The 18,225-nt window shown below is 45.3% G+C and overlaps 1 long non-coding RNA gene across 1 annotated transcript; it reads right to left on the bottom strand.

Annotated features, from left to right (window-relative positions):
- Window positions 1-16,062: 16,062 nt before the first annotated feature.
- LOC115773885 (uncharacterized) lies at window positions 16,063-16,842 on the bottom strand. The gene is made up of 3 exons (XR_004019128.1): window positions 16,681-16,842; window positions 16,411-16,530; window positions 16,063-16,247 (listed from the first exon to the last, which is right to left on the bottom strand). It is a non-coding gene; the product is annotated as an uncharacterized LOC115773885 (long non-coding RNA).
- Between the last annotated feature and the right edge of the window lie 1,383 nt (window positions 16,843-18,225).

Here is an 18,225-nt window from a genome sequence, read left to right as displayed (position 1 = left end):
GATGGTATTAAAGCTTGGCTGGCCTTGAACATTTTACATTTTCATGAAAAGCAAAGAGAGGTGCTGGTGTTTGGACCCAGTGCCCCTGTGAGCCCTGCTCTGGAAGTATATTTTAAACCTTTTATGACTGACCTTGGTTTTGAGTTGGACAGCAGAGCCATGGTTAAGTCCAGTGTTGATCATTTCAGGTGATTGGTACAGTGAGATCTCTTCTTTCCATGCAGCACTTTGAAACAGTGATCCACGCTTTTATGCCATCCGCTTACTGTAGCTCACTTTATGTGTTTATGTCAGTCAGTCATTACTCTGCACAACTTTGAACAGGAACTCAAAGGAGAGAGCACGTGGCCTCTGCCTGGCCCACTGCGCCGGCTGCCTGTTTATTTTAGGGTTCATTTTAAAATTCTTATGTTGTTTTTAAATCCTTTCACAGTCTTGCCCCGGCTTACCTCTCTGAGCTGTTTCAGGTCTTACACACCTTGTTGCTCTCTCAGGTCAGCAAATCAGCTGCTCCTGGAAGTACGGAGATCCAGAAGGAAACTCAGAGGGGACAGGGCCTTCTCTGTCGTTGCTCCTAAATTATGGAATAACTTTTCTTTGCACGTTAGAGAGGCCCCTTCACTGTACACTTTTAATCTCTTCTCCTTGGCTTTTGACCCCTAATACTTATTTATGTTTTTCATAATTATATTTATTTGTTTGTGTGTTTTATGTTCCAGTGTGCAGCACTTTGTGTCAGCTGTGGTTGTTTTAAACTGCCTTTATAAATATAGATGGTATGGATTCACCATGGCAACGGGTAAACAAAGAGTAGAGCCTGCATATGCAGGAGGAGCAGCAGGAACATAAACAGGTGTCAGTGATCGTGATCTTGGTCCAGTAGAGGGACAAGTGACTGTGGTTCTTGAGTTGCATTTGCAGCGAGGGCTAGGGCAGCAACCCATGCAACATCACTTTCTCAAGCTGCTCTAGCTCCATTCCAAGTCGCTTGAATCACTTCAGGTGATAGTTCTTATGTGCATTCGTTAATATACTTGTTGATATTAAGGGGCAGCTGTGACAGCGTGTCAGCATCAACATTGGTCTTGCCGGGTCTGTACTTGATGCTAAAGTGAAAGCCCGACAGTTCTCCGACGCAGTGATGCCCCACAGCTGTTGAGCTTGGCCATACTCATTATATAAGTCAATGGATTGTTATCCGTTATATCGTAAAGTATGGGGTGTAATACAGGTAGTCTCTAAAATGCTCACACACTGCCCATTTGAGCGCAAGAAATTCTAGCTTGCCACTATGGAGTTGATAATTCTTTTTGGCTGGAGACAGTGTCCTGGACCCATACCCTATCACCCTTAACTTCAGTACAGTACCAAGGCCCTGTTCTGAGGCGTCTGTGTGGAGGCAGAAGGGTAGGTTAAAATCAGGGTAGGCCAGAACTGGAGAGCTCGTAAGCATGTCAATGAACTGTTCAAGTACTTGCTGGTGTTCACTAGTCTGCTTGACAGGGGTCCTAGATGACAACTGGAGACCTTTAGTCTTTGGCTGGGGAGACAGCTGGATTGACATGCTGGGCTTGACTTTCAATAGACAGCCTTTGCAATTTGTGAAAAGTCTTGTATATAGCTCTGATAGTAACTCAAGAAGCCAAGTAGATGTCTTACATCACCAACTGTCTGGGGTGTCTTTGTCTTTAAGGATTGTACTGCCTCCAAGTCCTTGGGATCAGTTCTCACACCCTTTGCAGATACAAGGCAGCCTACATACCTTACTTCTCTGCGAAACAGTTTTCCCGGTCTCAACTTGACACCATGTCTCTGGAGTGCTCTCAAAACTTGTCTGACACCCTCGACATGCTCTTCAAATGTTGGTGCATAGCAAAAATGTCATCCAAGTATGGGATACAACAGTTGTCCCTGAGTGAACTTAACATCTCCTCCTGCTCCTTTGAAAGGCAGTGGGTGCGTTTGAGAGGCCGAAAGGTATCCGTACCCTCTCATAAAGCCCCCAGGGGGTGACAAAGGCTGTGAGGTGATGTGAGCCTTCTGCCATAAACCCCTCGTGGTACGCCTTGCCCCGATCAAGGATACTGAACCATGAGTGCCCTCCCAGGGTGTCGGTCAGGTCTTGGATCCGAGGGAGACGGTGTTTGGATGGTTTTCTGATGGTTTTCTGGTTCCGCAGACGGTAGTCTATACAGACTTTTTACGGACGCAAACGACAGGAGCTGCGTATGGTGACCTTGATTTTACAATCCACCCTTTCACCAGGAGGTCCTGTATGTACTCTTTCAGAGAACAAAGGCTTTGGGACAGAGGAGTCAGCTTTTTGTACAGGGATGTCATCTTTGAGATTGAGTGACATTTGTAAGCTCAGAATACAGCCTATATCATTAGGATCTTTTGCAAAAGCTGTTGACTCCTCATACAGCATCTTTTCTAAAGTCTCTCGTTGCTGTTTCTCAAGATGGGTTAAATCTACTGGTGGCTGCCACAAAGATTGTGGAGGGTTTGTTTCAGCCTGAGCAACAGTAACAGTCTCTATTTTAGTGTCCCATTCAATAGGTGAATCTGTCTCTATCACTTTCTTAATTGGCTGGACACTGCCAATAGCAGTCCTTCTCATTAAAACAATGTCATGTTTTGTGTGATTTTCTAGTGGGAGAGTTACATAAGGTACTTTACTGGGCTGGATCTCCAGGAGTCCCTCTCCCAGTCCTAGCTGCTGTAACTGGGCACAATCTCTTCAGGCTCAAACAAGACTAAAGACTCACTTGGATTGAGCTGAGGTGGGATTGTACACCTTACCCAGGTAGCACTGCCTGCGGGGACTACTCTATCTCTGTAACCTACTCTTAAATGTCCCTGGGTTGTGTTCTCTTGACATGTCTGGATGTAATGTACCGTGCCCTGAGCTTCATCTACTGGAATGAACAGTGCTCCCTCAAGTAGCTTAGCTAGGTTATAGTCCCTCTGCTTTGGTTGCAGGTGGTCTTGTTGCACTGTTCCGTAATCTCTCCCTTTGTCGGCTTTGCTTTTCCTTCATCTGCACGGGCAACTTGAGCACTGAACTGGTTTGCTTGTTGTGTGGGGCCTAATCTACGATAATGCTCAGATTCCTCAGTGGTCACTTTCATCACGTGTTTCAAGATGGTCTCATCTGTAACTGACTGATTTGTAAGCAAAGGCTTAAGCTCTCTTCTAAGGTCATTGTCCTTGTGCCCTATTCCTTGATAAACTGTGTGCAGGAAGACACCTTGAACGGTTTCTGGAGTGTACTTAATCTCAGATTCAGACTTTTTGGACTCAAAAAGGATTCGCTGTTTCAAGCCGATCACCTGGTAGAGGAACTGTTGTGCTGTCTCATTTTCTTTCTGTTTTGCAAAGATCAACTCTTGGAACAGCTCTGTACTATTCCTTTCTCCAAGATGTGATTGCAAGAACCCCTTCAACTCAGAAACTGTCATGTTGTCTTTGTTAACTAACATGTCCTTGAAATCTCCTGGTTTGATGATTTTTTAACACACCCCGTACAATTTCAGATTCTGTAAAACTGTCCTTTGCACCCTCCTCTATCTGTCTGGACATGCTATTGTAGCTTATGTCTGATGTGTGTTCTTCTATTTGGCCTCCCTGAACCTTAAACTCACATCTTGGAAGATAAGGTTCTCAGTTTTGGTCTCTTGGTGTTGGCTCTCACTGCGGTATTGTATCACTTCCTGTTCCTGTTTCAGAGCACAGTCGTGTTTTGCTGTCTGTTAGCTGTTAAATCTGTATAACTCGATCTCGATAACATATTTTAGTGTAATTTTCACCTCCTTTATCTAGAGCACACTCTTTGCTGAATCACCTGTATTCACATTATTCACTTTATTTGTTTTTAGAAATTTGCTAGCTTAGCTCACCTAGTAGCTTAGCTATTAGCCGACTCACTACCAGCATGGCTTCTTCTCCTGTCTCTCCTGCACTTTCCTGCTCTGGGTGTCACATGTTTAGTTACTCCTCGGCCTCCTTTAGCAGTAACGGTACTTGTAATAAATGTAGTCTGTTTGTAGCTCTGGAGGCCAGGCTTTCTGAATTGGAGACTCGGCTCCGCACCCTGGAAAATCCTGTATCTAGCCAGGCCCCTGTAGTAAGTGCGGACCATGGTAGCTTAGCCGCCATTAGCTACCCCCCCGGGGGATCCCGAGCAGCAGGGAAAACAGGCCGGCTGAGTAACTGTGAGGAGGAAGCGTAGTCCTAAGCAGAAGCCCCGGGTACACCACCAACCTGTTCACGTCTCTAACCGTTTTTCTTCACTCGGCGACACACCCGCCGAGGAACAAACTCTGGTTATTGGCGACTGTTTTGAGAAACGTGAAGCTAGAGACACCGGCGACCATAGTCAAATGTCTTCCAGGGGCCAGAGCGGGCGACATTCATGGAAATTTGAAACTGCTGGCTAAGGCTAATCGTAGATTTGGTAAGATCGTTATTCACGTTGGCAGTAATGACACCCAGTTATGCCAATCGGAGGTCAATTCAATTTTATTTATATAGTGCCAAATCACAACAAACTGTCGCCTCAAGGCGCTTTGTATTGTGGGTAAAGACCCTACAAAAATACAGAGAAAACCCAACAGTCAAAACGACCCCCTATGAGCAGCACTTGGCGACAGTGGAAAGGAAAAACTCCCGTTTAACAGGAAGAAACCTCCATCAGAACCAGGCTCAGGGAGGGGCAGTCATCTGCCGCTAATCGTAGATTTGGTAAGATCATTATTCACGTCGGCAGTAATGACACCCGGTTACGCCAATCGGAGGTCACTAAAATTAATATTGACTCGGTGTGTAACTTTGCAAAAACGATGTCGGACTCTGTAGTTTTCTCTGGGCCCCTCCCCAATCAGACCAGGAGCGACATGTTTAGCCGCATGTTCTCCTTGAATCGCTGGCTGTGGTGGTGTCCAAAAAACGACATGGGCTTCATAGATAATTGGCAAAGTTTCTGGGGAAAACCTGGTCTTGTTAGGAGATACGGCATCCATCCCACTTTGAATGGAGCAGCTCTCATTTCTTGAAATATGGCCAAATTTATTAACCCTAAAACCTGACTACCCAGGGTTGAGACCAGGAAGCAGAGTTGCAGTCTTACACGCCTCTCTGCAGCTTCGCTGCCCTAACCCTATGACAAAACCCTAACCCTATGACAAAACACACAAAGACACAATGTCTTTGTGTGTTTTGTTTGTTTAGGGGCTTAAAGCGATCGTCACCAACCAGACTGTGATGTTTTGTTTACTATTTGGTCAGGTATGTTTTGTATGATCGATTGTTGTGTTTAATGTGTTGCTGTGTACGGGCCCTTCTTCCTGTGGCATTCGGCGGGAGCGGGGCTTAAAGCGATCGTCACCAACCAGACCGTGATGTTTTGTTTACTATTTGGTCAGAAATAAAAGGAGATCGCCTCCAAATCACGTCGGTGGCCTGATCTGATCATTGATGCACACAACGCAGAGAGCTGTAGAAGCCACCGGTTACACTTGGTGCCGTGAGACCCGTTGCATCGCCGGTCAGCGCTCGTCTGACCTCCCGGGTGTAGCTGCAGTCACCCTCGTCTCCTCTCCTGCTGGGCGGCGCAGCCCGCGCGCGCGCCCTCCGGTCGCCGTGCACGCAAGGTGTGTCGTCACCATAAAGAGAGACTCGCACACATTCTCCCTCATTTCATTTGTGTGTGTTTGTTATATTGAACTGCTCGTGCCCTGCCGCACGTTAAGAGGACGTTCCCGACAATCCAACCCTCTTTTTCTGTTTTGAAATAGACGTGATAAACATGAATAAGGGATGTGTATTTTGAATGAAGAGTATATATTGGACTTCTACATAGAAAAGTAAAAAAAATTTTTATTTCTGTTTATTGCTTTGAATTTTTTGAGGGTTTGTGTGTGTTTATTTACATTCTGCTGCATATTTGATTGTGTGTTTTGATCATCCTTTTTAAAAATTTTTTTTTTTATTTTAAATTTTTTTTTTCTCTCCTTTGCCATTGATAATTTTTATTCATGATGTCAGGTGTAGACCCCTTTAAGTTTCAGTCTGTGGTGGGTTGTGGGCGGGGTGTCACCTTAGGGGTGGGAAGGGGCAAACAGATGCCTTCACAGTGTTTTGGTAGGGGTGGGTCTGTGTCCCCTGGTGTCCCCAAATATGCATCTGATCAGTCTTTTGTCAACTCACCTTTGGTCCCCACTGCTAGCTCCACACCCATTGCCCAGCCAAATTGTGAGCCCACACAGGTGGTTCCTGTTGAGGCTCTCGGTAGTCTGTTTAGTGATTTTGCTAAACAAATAGGGGATAGTATATCAGCAAGCCTTAGTGCTATACATCAACCAAGTGCTGTCCAGCCTCAGCCTACTCTGTGTCAGTCTACCAGTGATACATCACAGCTAAAGGTTGTTGTACAGTCTGATGCCAGAGCTCCACCTTATTTCAGGGGTGATCACACAGACACATTTTCTGTTCATGAATGGGAAGACATGATGAAAACTTACCTGAAGAGGGTTAAGTGTGACAGTCATGCTGAAATGTATGACTTGATAATGTCGAGACTGACAGGCAGAGCTAGAGATGTGGTTAAAGTATCTCTCCGCAGTCGTCCTGAGCTGTGTACGTCTGATCTACCCACAGCTGTGTTTGAGATATTAAAGGGGAACTTCAGTGAGCTGGCATACTCTAATCTGCCTATGAAAGACTTTTATGGAACCACTCCCCGGGCACATGAAAGTGCTCTTGATTACTGGATTCGTCTTAACAAATCCATCGATGCTGCTGATGAATGTCTTCGGAGGCGAGGCAAATTTGTGGAGGACCCGAGTGCTGAAGTGGTCATGATGTTCATTAATCACTGTCCTGACCCCACTCTTGCCTTGACTTTCCAGCTAAAGTCACCTGAGCAGTGGACCGCAGCTGAGGTTCAGGAACGTCTCGACAATCACACGAGGAACAAGAGGAAGACTGTTTCACAGCCTCAAACCTCAGTGGGGTTGTCAGCTTTGAGCCAGAGCACTATGGCTGATTCTCTTCACCCTTGTGATTCTCAGGCTGCCCTAGTAGCGAACCAGCCAAGGACTCCTTGTAACTTTCCACCTGCAGTCACTGTGGTCTGCAGTCAGCCTGACTCTGATGATATTGTGGCGGGCCAAAATCAATCTGCTCGCTTGTCTGTGCCCCCTGCTGTTCTTGATGTGCCTCCTGTTGCAGTAACTCCAACTGCTGCTGACAATGGCCTTACACAAGTTGTAACTATGTTTGACAGGGTTCTTTCTCTGTGCAATGCTTCTCTCACTGCCGGTGCAAGACCAAGCAACCACCAGCCTATCAGACGTCAGCCTGCCTGTTCTGGTAACGAACGGTGCCCTGAGCCTTGCAGAGTCTGTGGTTCGACGGATCACTCGACACATGCACACTGCAGGCTTTATAGGTTATGCCATAACTGCTTCAGTCCTGGTCATATTAGGGCTCAGTGTTCACGTTCCACCCGTTATGGTGCCACTCCCACTCTTCCTCCCTCCAGTGCTGATTTAAACTAGCCTGCCTGTGTGATGAGAGGGGTAACATGGGCGATGCCGGAGACACCCTCAACAAAGAACATGATTTGCAGTCAGTCTATGTGAACTGTTGTAGCTCTCTCCCAGATGACACGGAAGTGATTGTTGTGGGCTCACACAGAGTAGCTGAAGCAAGTGACCTGTTTTATGCTTCAGTGACAGTCAATGGTCAGTGTACTCTGAGAGGGATGCTTGATTCAGGAAGCATGTCATGCACGCTAAGTGAAGAAGGGGAGTCCAAACTAAGAGCAGCAGGTGTTCTCACTGTTCCTCAACCTGTGCCTGAGAAGGTGGTCCTTGTTGGCTGTGGTGGCCTTGTAACAAAGCCCAAATGTATTTATGATCTCGACATTGAGATTCATGGCTCCAAGTTCTCTGTCCCTATGTTTCTTGTTCCAGGGCAGAGAGATGAGCTGATCATTGGAAGCAATGTCATCAGCCCCTTGATCCAAAAGATGAGGTCTGATGTAAAGTACTGGGAGCTTGTAGGCTCCAGCACCTCTAATCCTGACTGTGAGCAATTTCTCGAATTGCTTTGTTGCACAACCCGTTGGTCTGGGTCTGACATGCCTGACAAGGTTGGGACAGTTAAGCTAAGACAGTCCATCACTCTTGCACCTCAACAGGAATATCTTGTGTGGGGGAAGTTGCCCAACAATGCCCATCTATCACTTGGGAGCACTGTCATAGTGGAGCCCACCTCCTCCCGTTCAGCCCCTAGAGACATAATTGTTGGACGGGTGGTGACACCCATGTGGGGTGATCGCTGGGTACCAATGAAAATCTTGAACCCGACAAAGACTCCTGTGACGCTGCGTCGCAATGCAAAGGTGGCATCAGTGCAGCAGACTTGCCCATCTCTCAGGGTGTCAGTAGACCACAGACCAATTGGACTGCTGAATCTATCCCAGATCGGACATCAAACCCATCCCAACGGCTGAAGGAATGTGGTTTGGCAGATATTGACCTGGAGGCGTGTGAGGTGTCAGAGGAGTGGACACAGCGGCTGGCTGATCTGATACTTACCTACCAGGATGTCTTTTCTAAAGACAAGTTGGATTGTGGAGAGGCCAAGGGTTTTGTCCATCGCATTCACCTCACCGATGACCGCCCCTTCCGGCTTCCCTATCGTCGGGTCCCTCCAGCGCACTATCACAAGCTGAGAGAGGTTTTATCGGAGATGGAAATGAAAGGCATCATCAGTAAGTCAGTCAGTGAATATGCTTCGCCATTGGTCCTTGTCTGGAAGAAGTCAGGTGACTTGAGGATCTGCACTGACTTTCGCTGGCTCAATGCCAAAACTGTCAGGGATGCCCACCCATTGCCCCATCAGGCTGATTGCCTTGCTGCCCTTGGTGGGAACGCCTTCTTCAGCACTATGGATCTCACATCGGGATTCTACAACATCCCCCTTCATGAGTCTGACAGACGGTACACGGCCTTCACAACACCTTTGGGCCTGTACGAATACAACAGGCTCCCCCAGGGTCTGTGCAACAGTCCTGCATCCTTTATGAGGATGATGATCAGTGTGTTTGGTGACTTGAACTTTTCTAGTCTCCTCTGCTACCTTGATGATCTGCTCGTCTTTGCCCCTTCTAAAGAGGAGGCTTTGAAACGTCTGGACATGGTCTTTTCACGACTCAGAGCAAACAATCTAAAGCTGTCACAAAAGAAGTGTCACTTTCTTCGCAGGTCTGTGACATTTCTTGGCCATGTAGTGGATAGCAGTGGTGTCTCAGTCGACCAGGGCAAAGTTAAGGTCATCTCAGCTTTCAGGAAGGAGGACCTCATGGACTCTGATTGCAAGGCCGCTTTATGCTCTGACTGCTGGGCAGAAGAGGAAGGTTAAGGGCTCCCCCGGACGGCGGAGAGCGGGTACCTTCCAGGAACTGTCTCCTCAGGACTGGACACCTGCCTGTGAGGAGGCATTTGAGGGTCTTAAAAGTGCCCTCCTCAACAGTGTGGTGCTGGCACACCCAGACTTTGACAGGCCTTTCATCCTTTCCACCGATGCTTCCCTGGATGGTCTGGGTGCTGTTCTGTCCCAAGTGCCTGCTGGCGAGGAGAGAGCAAGGCCAATTGCTTTTGCCAGCAAGTCTCTCTCCCGAAGCCAAGCAAATTATCCTGCTCACAGGCTAGAGTTCCTAGCCCTTAAGTGGGCTGTCTGTGACAAATTCAGCCACTGGCTCAAGGGTCACAGGTTCACTGTGTGGTCTGATAATAACCCTTTGACATACATCCTAACAAAACCTAAACTTGATGCTTGTGAGCAGCGTTGGGTCTCCAAACTGGCCCCTTACTGCTTTGAGATTAAACACATTCCCGGACGTCTGAATGTGGTGGCAGATGCTCTCAGCAGGGACCCCTTTGTGAAGCCTCTGCGGGACCAGCTGTTGTGTGTCCCTTACTCTGAGCTGCTGGGACAGGCTCATGATGTCAGTGACGAACAAGTACAGGACACTTTCCGCTTTACTTGCCAGCCACAGTCAATGGGGGGCCCCTCTACTTCTGCTGCAGTTCATGGCTCACTGTCTGAGGATGATGTCTCCTCCCTTCTCTCTTCATTTGAAGAGTGGGACGCAGCTTCGAGACAATGAGCAGCCTCCCTTGCTGACCACCTCACCTCCTTGGAACCTGCTGGTCAGGATATGTGGCCTTTTTTGCCTCTCACTGATCTTCAGGCACAACAACAGAAGGATCCAGTAATCTCGAGGGTTGCTCATTATGTTGAGAGAAAGCGCAGACCCTCCAGACGGGAACGTTGTAATGAGAGTCAGCCAACCCTGAAGGTCCTGAAGCAGTGGGACAGGTTGACACTCATGGGTGGGATTCTCTACCGGGTCACAAAAGACCCTTTAACCAAACACAAGAGGTTTCAGTTTGTTGTGCCTGAGTCTTTGAAGGCTGATGTGTTATCGGGTGTTCATGATCATGCTGGTCACCAGGGTCAGCCTCGCACACTCTCTCTGGCTCGTCAGCGCTTCTTCTGGTCTGGTATGGAGAAAGATGTGCGAGATCATGTGAAGAACTGTCAAAGATGCGTTCTCAGTAAAACTCCTGAACCTTCTGCCAGAGCCCCACTAGAAAACATCAAGACCTCTGCTCCCTTGGAACTTGTGTGTGTGGACTTTTGGTCTGCGGAGGACAGCAACAACAGGTCGGTGGATGTTCTGGTTGTCACGGACCATTTTACCAAGTTGGCTCATGCCTTTCCCTGTCGAGACCAGACCGCAAAAGGGGTTGCCAGGAAGCTGTGGGACAATGTTTTTTGCATTTATGGCTTTCCCCAGCGCTTGCACTCTGACCAGGGAGCGAGCTTTGAAAGCGAGCTTATTGCCGAGCTCTTGAAGTTGTCAGGGGTTGATAAGTCGCATACCACGCCATACCACCCTATGGGGAACGGCAATACAGAAAGGTTTAACCGAACCCTGGGCAACATGTTGAGAGCACTGCCCCCTCGCTCTAAACAGAAATGGCCACAGATGATCCACACAATGACTTTTGTTTATAACTGCACCATTCACGAGACCACTGGATTTGCACCTTTCTATCTGATGTTTGGGAGAGTTCCTAGACTGCCAGTTGACCTAATGTTCAAGAATGTACTCCGTGATGAGACTGTGTGTGACTATAATGTTTATGTTAAGTCTCTTTTGGGAGACCTGCACTGGGCAATGACTCTGGCTCAAAAGAACTGCACAGCTGAGCAAAAACATCAACGTGACCAGTACAACAAAAGGGTCAAAGGTCTGCCTCTGTCACTTGGTGATAAGGTGCTGCTGGCGAACAAAGCTGCCCGAGGGAAACGGAAGCTTTCTGACAAGTGGGAGCCGGTTGTCTACACTGTGGTGGCTTCGAAGCCTGCTTTGCACATCTATCGGATCAGGGATCAGGATGGGCACGAACGGGTAGTCCATCGCAATCTGCTACTACAGGTCAATTTCTTACCCCTCAGTGGAGTTCCAGACGGTGATGAAGCAGGTGTGCCCTTGCCTGCCTGTAGTGTGAGCAGTGCCTGTCCATCTGACTGGAATGTGACTGAGATGTCTGGATTGAACACTGCTGCAGCAACAGCTGAACCTTCCTTTGCTGGTTCTCTCTCTGGGGTTAACGACTGGGATGGTGGCCGAACTGCTGCTTGGGTCAGCGAACAGTCATCTTTAGATGAACCACTTGGTTTGAAAAGTCCATCTCCTTCTTCCGCTGTGGTCGCCCCAGCTCCAGTTGGTCCTGCTGCTACTGTGGATCAGTCACCTGTTGCCCCTGCCCCCCTGCAGCAACCGTTGCATGTCTACCATGGTCCTCCTCGGGGACTTGATGCAGTAGACCGACTCACCTCGAGTTTTGGCAGGGTTATTCGACCCGTTTGCCGCTTAATCGAGTCCATGACACAACTTGAGTCTGTTCTGGGGGTGGAGCCAAGTTCTCCTACTGTTCTTCATGTGTAAAGCCTAAAGTTGCATGTCTAGCAATTTTGTTTTTGTTTCATGGCATATTACATAACTTTTCATGTATTGCATTAGTGATGTACTGCTATTTGTACATCTTTGTGTTGTAGGGGATTTCACCAAGTCCTGCAATGCCTTACTAACCCTCTCATACTCTGAAATCATTTTGAGGACTTCTTCTTGTGAGATGTTAGGGCTAGTGTTGCTATTGTCCATTAACAATTGTGCCATAGGATGGGGGTGGTGTGTGGCTTGCTATTGATGTCTCCAGATTTCTTTCCACAGCACCGGTCGGACTGCTGGTGGGATGTAGAAGGTCATCTACTAAGTCCTTAAGTACTAACAACTCCCCCATCCCCCTGTCTTCAGCTTCTAACATTACCTCGCTGTACATGAATGAGTTGATGTGCTTGAAGCTTCCTTCTGCATCCTCACATGACAGCTTTGAGGGATCCCTGCCTGTTACTGGATGCACTTTAAAAGCAATTTGGAAGAGTTGATCTGACGTCAGTGCGAGCGGGCCCTTCCTGATGTCCCACACCAGGCTCTTCCTTTCGCTGTCAGCCATGTTGTCCTCCTCATTGCTCTATGATGGGTGATTCAGTGCTGGATATCCTCTTGCGGTGGTTAGCAGCTTCTTCACTTCACATCAGCTCTCCTTGGATAGTCAGCTCTGCAGCGGGTTTTATAGATGTGTGAGGAACAGCTCCATGGGTAGTATGGAACCAAGAATCTGTAACAGATCCAGGTTCTGAGCCTGTGAAACAGATTAAATGTTCCTGTAAAACAGGGAAATGATGAGACAGACGACTGGTGAAGTCTCTCAGTGCCTCGCTTCTGCCATGTTGAAGATGGAGGCCTATGACCTCGCTATTCTGTCTCACAGAACAATGCGCCCCCTTCTGGGCTGGGGGGTGTAACTACAACTTAAAGTCATTCCCAAAGTGACTTTTTCTCTCATTTAAACCAATACAAATATTTGATGTGATTACACATTAGTGTGTCACACATGCTTCCATTTAAAAAGAAAAATCAATGTAAAAATATTTTAACTGCACATAAATCAAGACTGCAAAATGCTTGATGTTTTTCCAGGTTACAGTACCCTAGAGCAGTGTTTTTCACTAGTGTGCCGTGGGAAATTATCCAGTTTCACGTAATATGCCACGAGTGTCTGTGCTGTAATAGTGACTGGAGCATAATCATGTAATACTCTTCCATATCACTAGACTAGATAGCAGCAGGTAGCGAATTGCACTGTACACAGAGACAAGAGAATTGAGCCACGTGTCCATACGGAATGACTCGCCGCGATTTGACGGCATCTCTATTAGAATCAGGAACACTGCCGGTCCTTTTTCAGTACTCACTCACCCGAGGTTCTAAGCGATCCGAGGCGATACAATGTGACGCGGAGGACAGCATGCCACTGATTGGCCTGCGAGTATCGTCACTAGCGGAGGCATGCGAGCGACTCCTTCACCACAATCATTTTTAAAACCCCACAGCAAGAAACTGGAAGCGCAAAGCACCGGTTGAATACACAGACCGACAGTTCTCAGCAGGGTTATAATAGTTTTGGATTTTACATTATAGTTTAGTTTTAGTTAGTTTTTACTTTTGTTTCTCTAATTCAGTTAGTTTTAATTAGTTTTCAGAGCGGTTTTTCTCATTTTTATTAGTTTTTATTTTTGGTTTCATGCTTAGTTTTAGTTTCAGTTAGTTTCAGTATTAGTTTTAGTATTTTCATACTTAATCAGGTGCAAAATTCCAGGTGCAAAAGTGACTATTGTGTAATCAAAACTTGACAAAAGAAACCGTTTAAAGAAATATATTCAACAACCAACTGTTCACAGACAGCAGCACTGCATGCTAAATGTGTGTAATATTAAGGACACACATGAACATCAACAGGGAGAAACAAAGAAAAACATGAACTCCAAACTCAATAACTTCTACAATAAACTCCACAATAACCTTCAGCATCAGTGCAGCAGATTAACAACAGCTACATGTGGTGTTTGACAAAAACAAACTCTTTGAAGGAGTCAAAGGTCAAATCCAGCTGCATCCTGATGTTCTCACCACCTGAAGCTGCTTCTGTTTTGGAGCTAGCTTGGTTAGATGCGTTAATTAAACCTGCAGGGTCTTTGCAGCCTCTGTACACAACCTACAGAAGTGTCCGACCTCATGTCCACATTTATGCTTGTGTAGCTGGATTGTGTGTGTTATTACCTTGTGGTCGTGTGCAGGTGTTTTATATGCAGCGCAGGCTGGGACTTCTTTTTTGGTCCTCGCTCTTTGTGCTCAGTTTTTTGGCTGCAAACATATTTGTCCCTGTTGTTGTTTTTTTCACTTTCTTCATTCCTTCACGTCCATCCTGATAGTTTCAGCAGTCTCCTACCAGGAATTTGCTGACAGTTGTGAGTCCTTATATTGATGCTTTGATTATTATTCCTGATTGTTATTCTCTCACTGATAAAGTAGCCGGAAACGCACAAGGACGCAATAGTTTAGTCACAACGTTCTGGGCTGCATGGACCCGACAAGTAGTCCCGTTTCTCCAGGCCAGGTTACCTGGTAGGATCAGAGCGGTTTCTGTTGTGCGCTTCTCAGCTGGACTTTGATGTTGCTGGTTTTTCCTGACTGAGAAATGTTCCGCACATTTTTCATCATCCGCAACAAGACTTTCGATTCTGTCTGTGCTCTTGTACTCAAAGAGCCTCCATACGGGACTCTGCCGCTTTCTCCGCAGCCATTACTTTACGGAGCGCACGCACTCACACAGTTGTCCTGTGGCGCTCCCAGCTTAGACTCGGAGAGCGGAAAAAATGATTTCATATCAATCCACAAGGCTTAAAAAACCCCCCCAAAAAAACAAGTAAATGAAAGTCAGTTTATGGATAATTTCAGTTAGTTTTAGTTAGTTTTGTAAACTCACAATTCAGTTTTAATTAGTTATCGTTTTTTCCTTTTAATTATAGTTTTTATTTATTTCAGTTAACGACAATGTTTTTTCAATTTCAGTTTTTGTTATTTCGTTCGTTTTCCTTAACTATAATAACCCAGGTTCTCAGCGGTAGTTCTGCAACATGAGAGCCGTCTGAAACACACACACAGCATACTTATTATAACTCTATACTGCCGGGCCATCGCTGCTACCAGCCGAACAGCTGGTTAGCACAGAGCCTGAGGCGGCTGATCAAAGGAACTTTGAGTTACTGTAACAACGTTTGTCCTATCGGAAAAATTCAAACAGTTTCTGAAAGCAGAAAAACTGCACTTCACAACCAACATAGAGTATTACTGTGGTTTTATTACGGTAATTGTTGCCATAAGTCTGCAAACGGCGGCACTTTTGAAGTACACTGAGCCGATTATGACATGTTCGGTGGTATATGGTTATAGTTAACAATGATAACCTTCATCCATTATAACACTGTACGGGGACTTATGCATGATGATGATATTAAACTGGCATTAGCTGTGAGCTTGCCTCTTTCTCATGTATTGTTGTGTTATTCCTGCTAACAGGATGCTTTTGGACAGAATTAGAAAACACTGAAGTTTTCTACTATCAGACCACATTGTTGTGGCATTTGTTGTGTTCAAGCTGTGTGTTTGAAGTGGACATGTTACGTGCACTTTTTATTTAAAAGAAGATATATATTGTATGATAAAGTTCTTTTTTGTGTTTATTTGATTCCTATTCAGGACACTTTGATAAGAATGACTATATTGTTAATATAGGCTACCGAGTATCATTTTTTAACATTTTTGGCTGGTGGTGTGCCTCGTGATTTTTTCAATGAAAAAAATGTACCTTGGCTCAAAAAAGGTTGAAAAACACTGGCTTAGACTCTAAGTGTTTACCTGAAACTAGCCTGAGGTGCAGGCCTATATGAGATCAAAGCATTAGTAACAACCAAGGCAAAGTATTAATATGATAAACAATCATACTTTAATCTTGTTTTTACTATATACACATGTACTTTTTCCTGGATGAATAAACAATATTTTTGGATCAACAGTAAACTGAGTAGAAGACTGTTGTGTATAGATAAAATGTTCTAACAAGCAATGCTGCATAGTCTTTTCCTTTTCATGTTCTGCATGGGCCGACTTGTCTTTACGACATTTGGCATGTTTCAGCCGATCTCCCACCACAGCCTGGATCTCAGTATCAGAGTATCTGACCCTTGAATCTTTCGTACAGCCCCTGAAAAATATACAGATGAAAAAAGACTTTGGAAGTATGAATTATCAAGAAAAATGTGATCATGTACTGAGGTTGGTGTCAGGAGGCGAGACAATATGAGTTCATGGACTATAGTGCACCATGGCTAAAGCTTCAGTCTAAATTCTGACCTTTTAGTACTTACTAAATATCACGGCCACCAAGTGCTGTTCAGCTCTTCTGTCCACGGAAGCTGTACTGTTCTGCACGGTGGGTTGTGATGAGCTCTCAGCTCCTTTCCTCCAATGACTGCCAGGTGATGCACCTAAAATGTGAAACAATACAAAGAATTTAAAGTCACTGTTTACACAGAAGGTAAAGGCTGATTTTGACTGTCATGAAGTATCCACATTTACATTTTTGGCATGTAACCTTATTGTACAAGACAGACATGTTTTCAGTGAATTAAACATACCAGTTTCTTTCTGATTGCTCCAGACTCAAGCGGGTGGTGAAGGTAGCTGTGTTTAAGTTGTGAATGACGCTGCTTGGTGATTTCTGATGGTGGACACCGCAGGTGGTTTAGGACGGTTTTTCCTGGATTGTCTTTCCTCCTCCTCCTCACTCTCAGAATCGATGTTAATTCACCTGCAACAAAGAATCATTCCATAAGAAATGTGGACCGAACTTTTTTGAAACAGAGTTCAGGATCTCTCAGTGAAGTACTTTAATTGCAGTACTTTTACCTGTTACTAAGTGTGTTCCGTCTGTGATGCATGTTAATCTCTGCTACTGTTTTTGGATAGTTTAGGATACTATCAGAGCAACTCCGACATCAACAGCTGTGTCCGGGTGTGTGTGTGTGTGTGAGTGTGTGTGTGTGTGTGTGTGTGTGTGTGTGTGTGTGAGTGTGCACTTGTCTTTATATCGTTGTGTGGACTGACCCCTGACAAACAACCAACATTGTGCTGCTGCACGTCATTGTGTGGACCATTTGCCTGGTCCACGCAAAACTAATGCTTAGGAAAGCCTCCTTTAGTCCCAAAGAATATGCTGTGTAAATTTCAGAAAAAGTCCTCATTAGAATAGTAAACTCAGAAAAGTGTGTGAGTGCTAGTGCTCTGGAGCTCCCCCTAGAGTATAAACGCTGGTACTACAGGCAAAAATACTAGCGGAGGTATCCAATTTTCTGATTGGCTAATACTGGGGAATTTTGTGATTGGCTCTTTTTGGTCATGTGACAACATGGCTGGGGCTACAGCCAGGAATGTGTGCAGAACCAATGACAGGGAGTTCATTTTACCAACAAACAAAATGGTGGTTGCATTCAATTCTAATTTGAGAAATTTTTGTTTAGTTTATTATTCAGTAAGTATTATTCAGTTTAAATATACAGTGAAAAAGAAATATTTATGAACGGTGCATATGTAAGTATTGCTTATTCCACTAATACAAGTAGTACTACTGCAAATATTACTACAACTATTACTAATATTACTCGAGAAATAGCACATATAATAATTAGCACTAATATTACATTTTCTAAAAAATTTAAATGGGAACATTTAACCTGTTAACTGGCCGCTACAAAATCACCAAAAATGCCTGAAAGAGCATACACAAATTAAATCAGCTGCTGTTCCTGAACTCTTTGGAGTACATTCAAAAGCTTGGTCTCTTTGTGAAGAAACCAAGCTATATTTTTCATTTTTGCAGTCAAAAATGCTGTAAATGTAATGAGTATGTAGCTATTAAGTTTTGAACACAGAAAAATTAGACAATTTTTTGCCTTTCCTAGATTGTTCCTATTGGTTTTCATGTAACTACACACTGAGTGTAGAAGGTATGGATTGGTAAATATAATGAAGCTGTAGAAGGAAGTCTTTTCAACGTGTATTTCAAATTTTATTAAGATAGCACAAAAACCTACTGTTTTGTAAAGGTTTTTGTGTGTTTATCTCCAGGCGTGGTCTCACGTGTGTTGGGGAGTGCCACGTGTTAGTAGCCTTTGATTTTCAGA

The sequence above is a fragment of the Archocentrus centrarchus genome, chromosome 24 (assembly GCF_007364275.1).
Source record: "Archocentrus centrarchus isolate MPI-CPG fArcCen1 chromosome 24, fArcCen1, whole genome shotgun sequence".
In the NCBI taxonomy this organism is placed as follows: domain Eukaryota; kingdom Metazoa; phylum Chordata; class Actinopteri; order Cichliformes; family Cichlidae; genus Archocentrus; species Archocentrus centrarchus.
The sequence above is the reverse complement of the archived record's forward strand: the minus strand, read 5'-3'. Positions and strand labels throughout refer to the sequence as shown.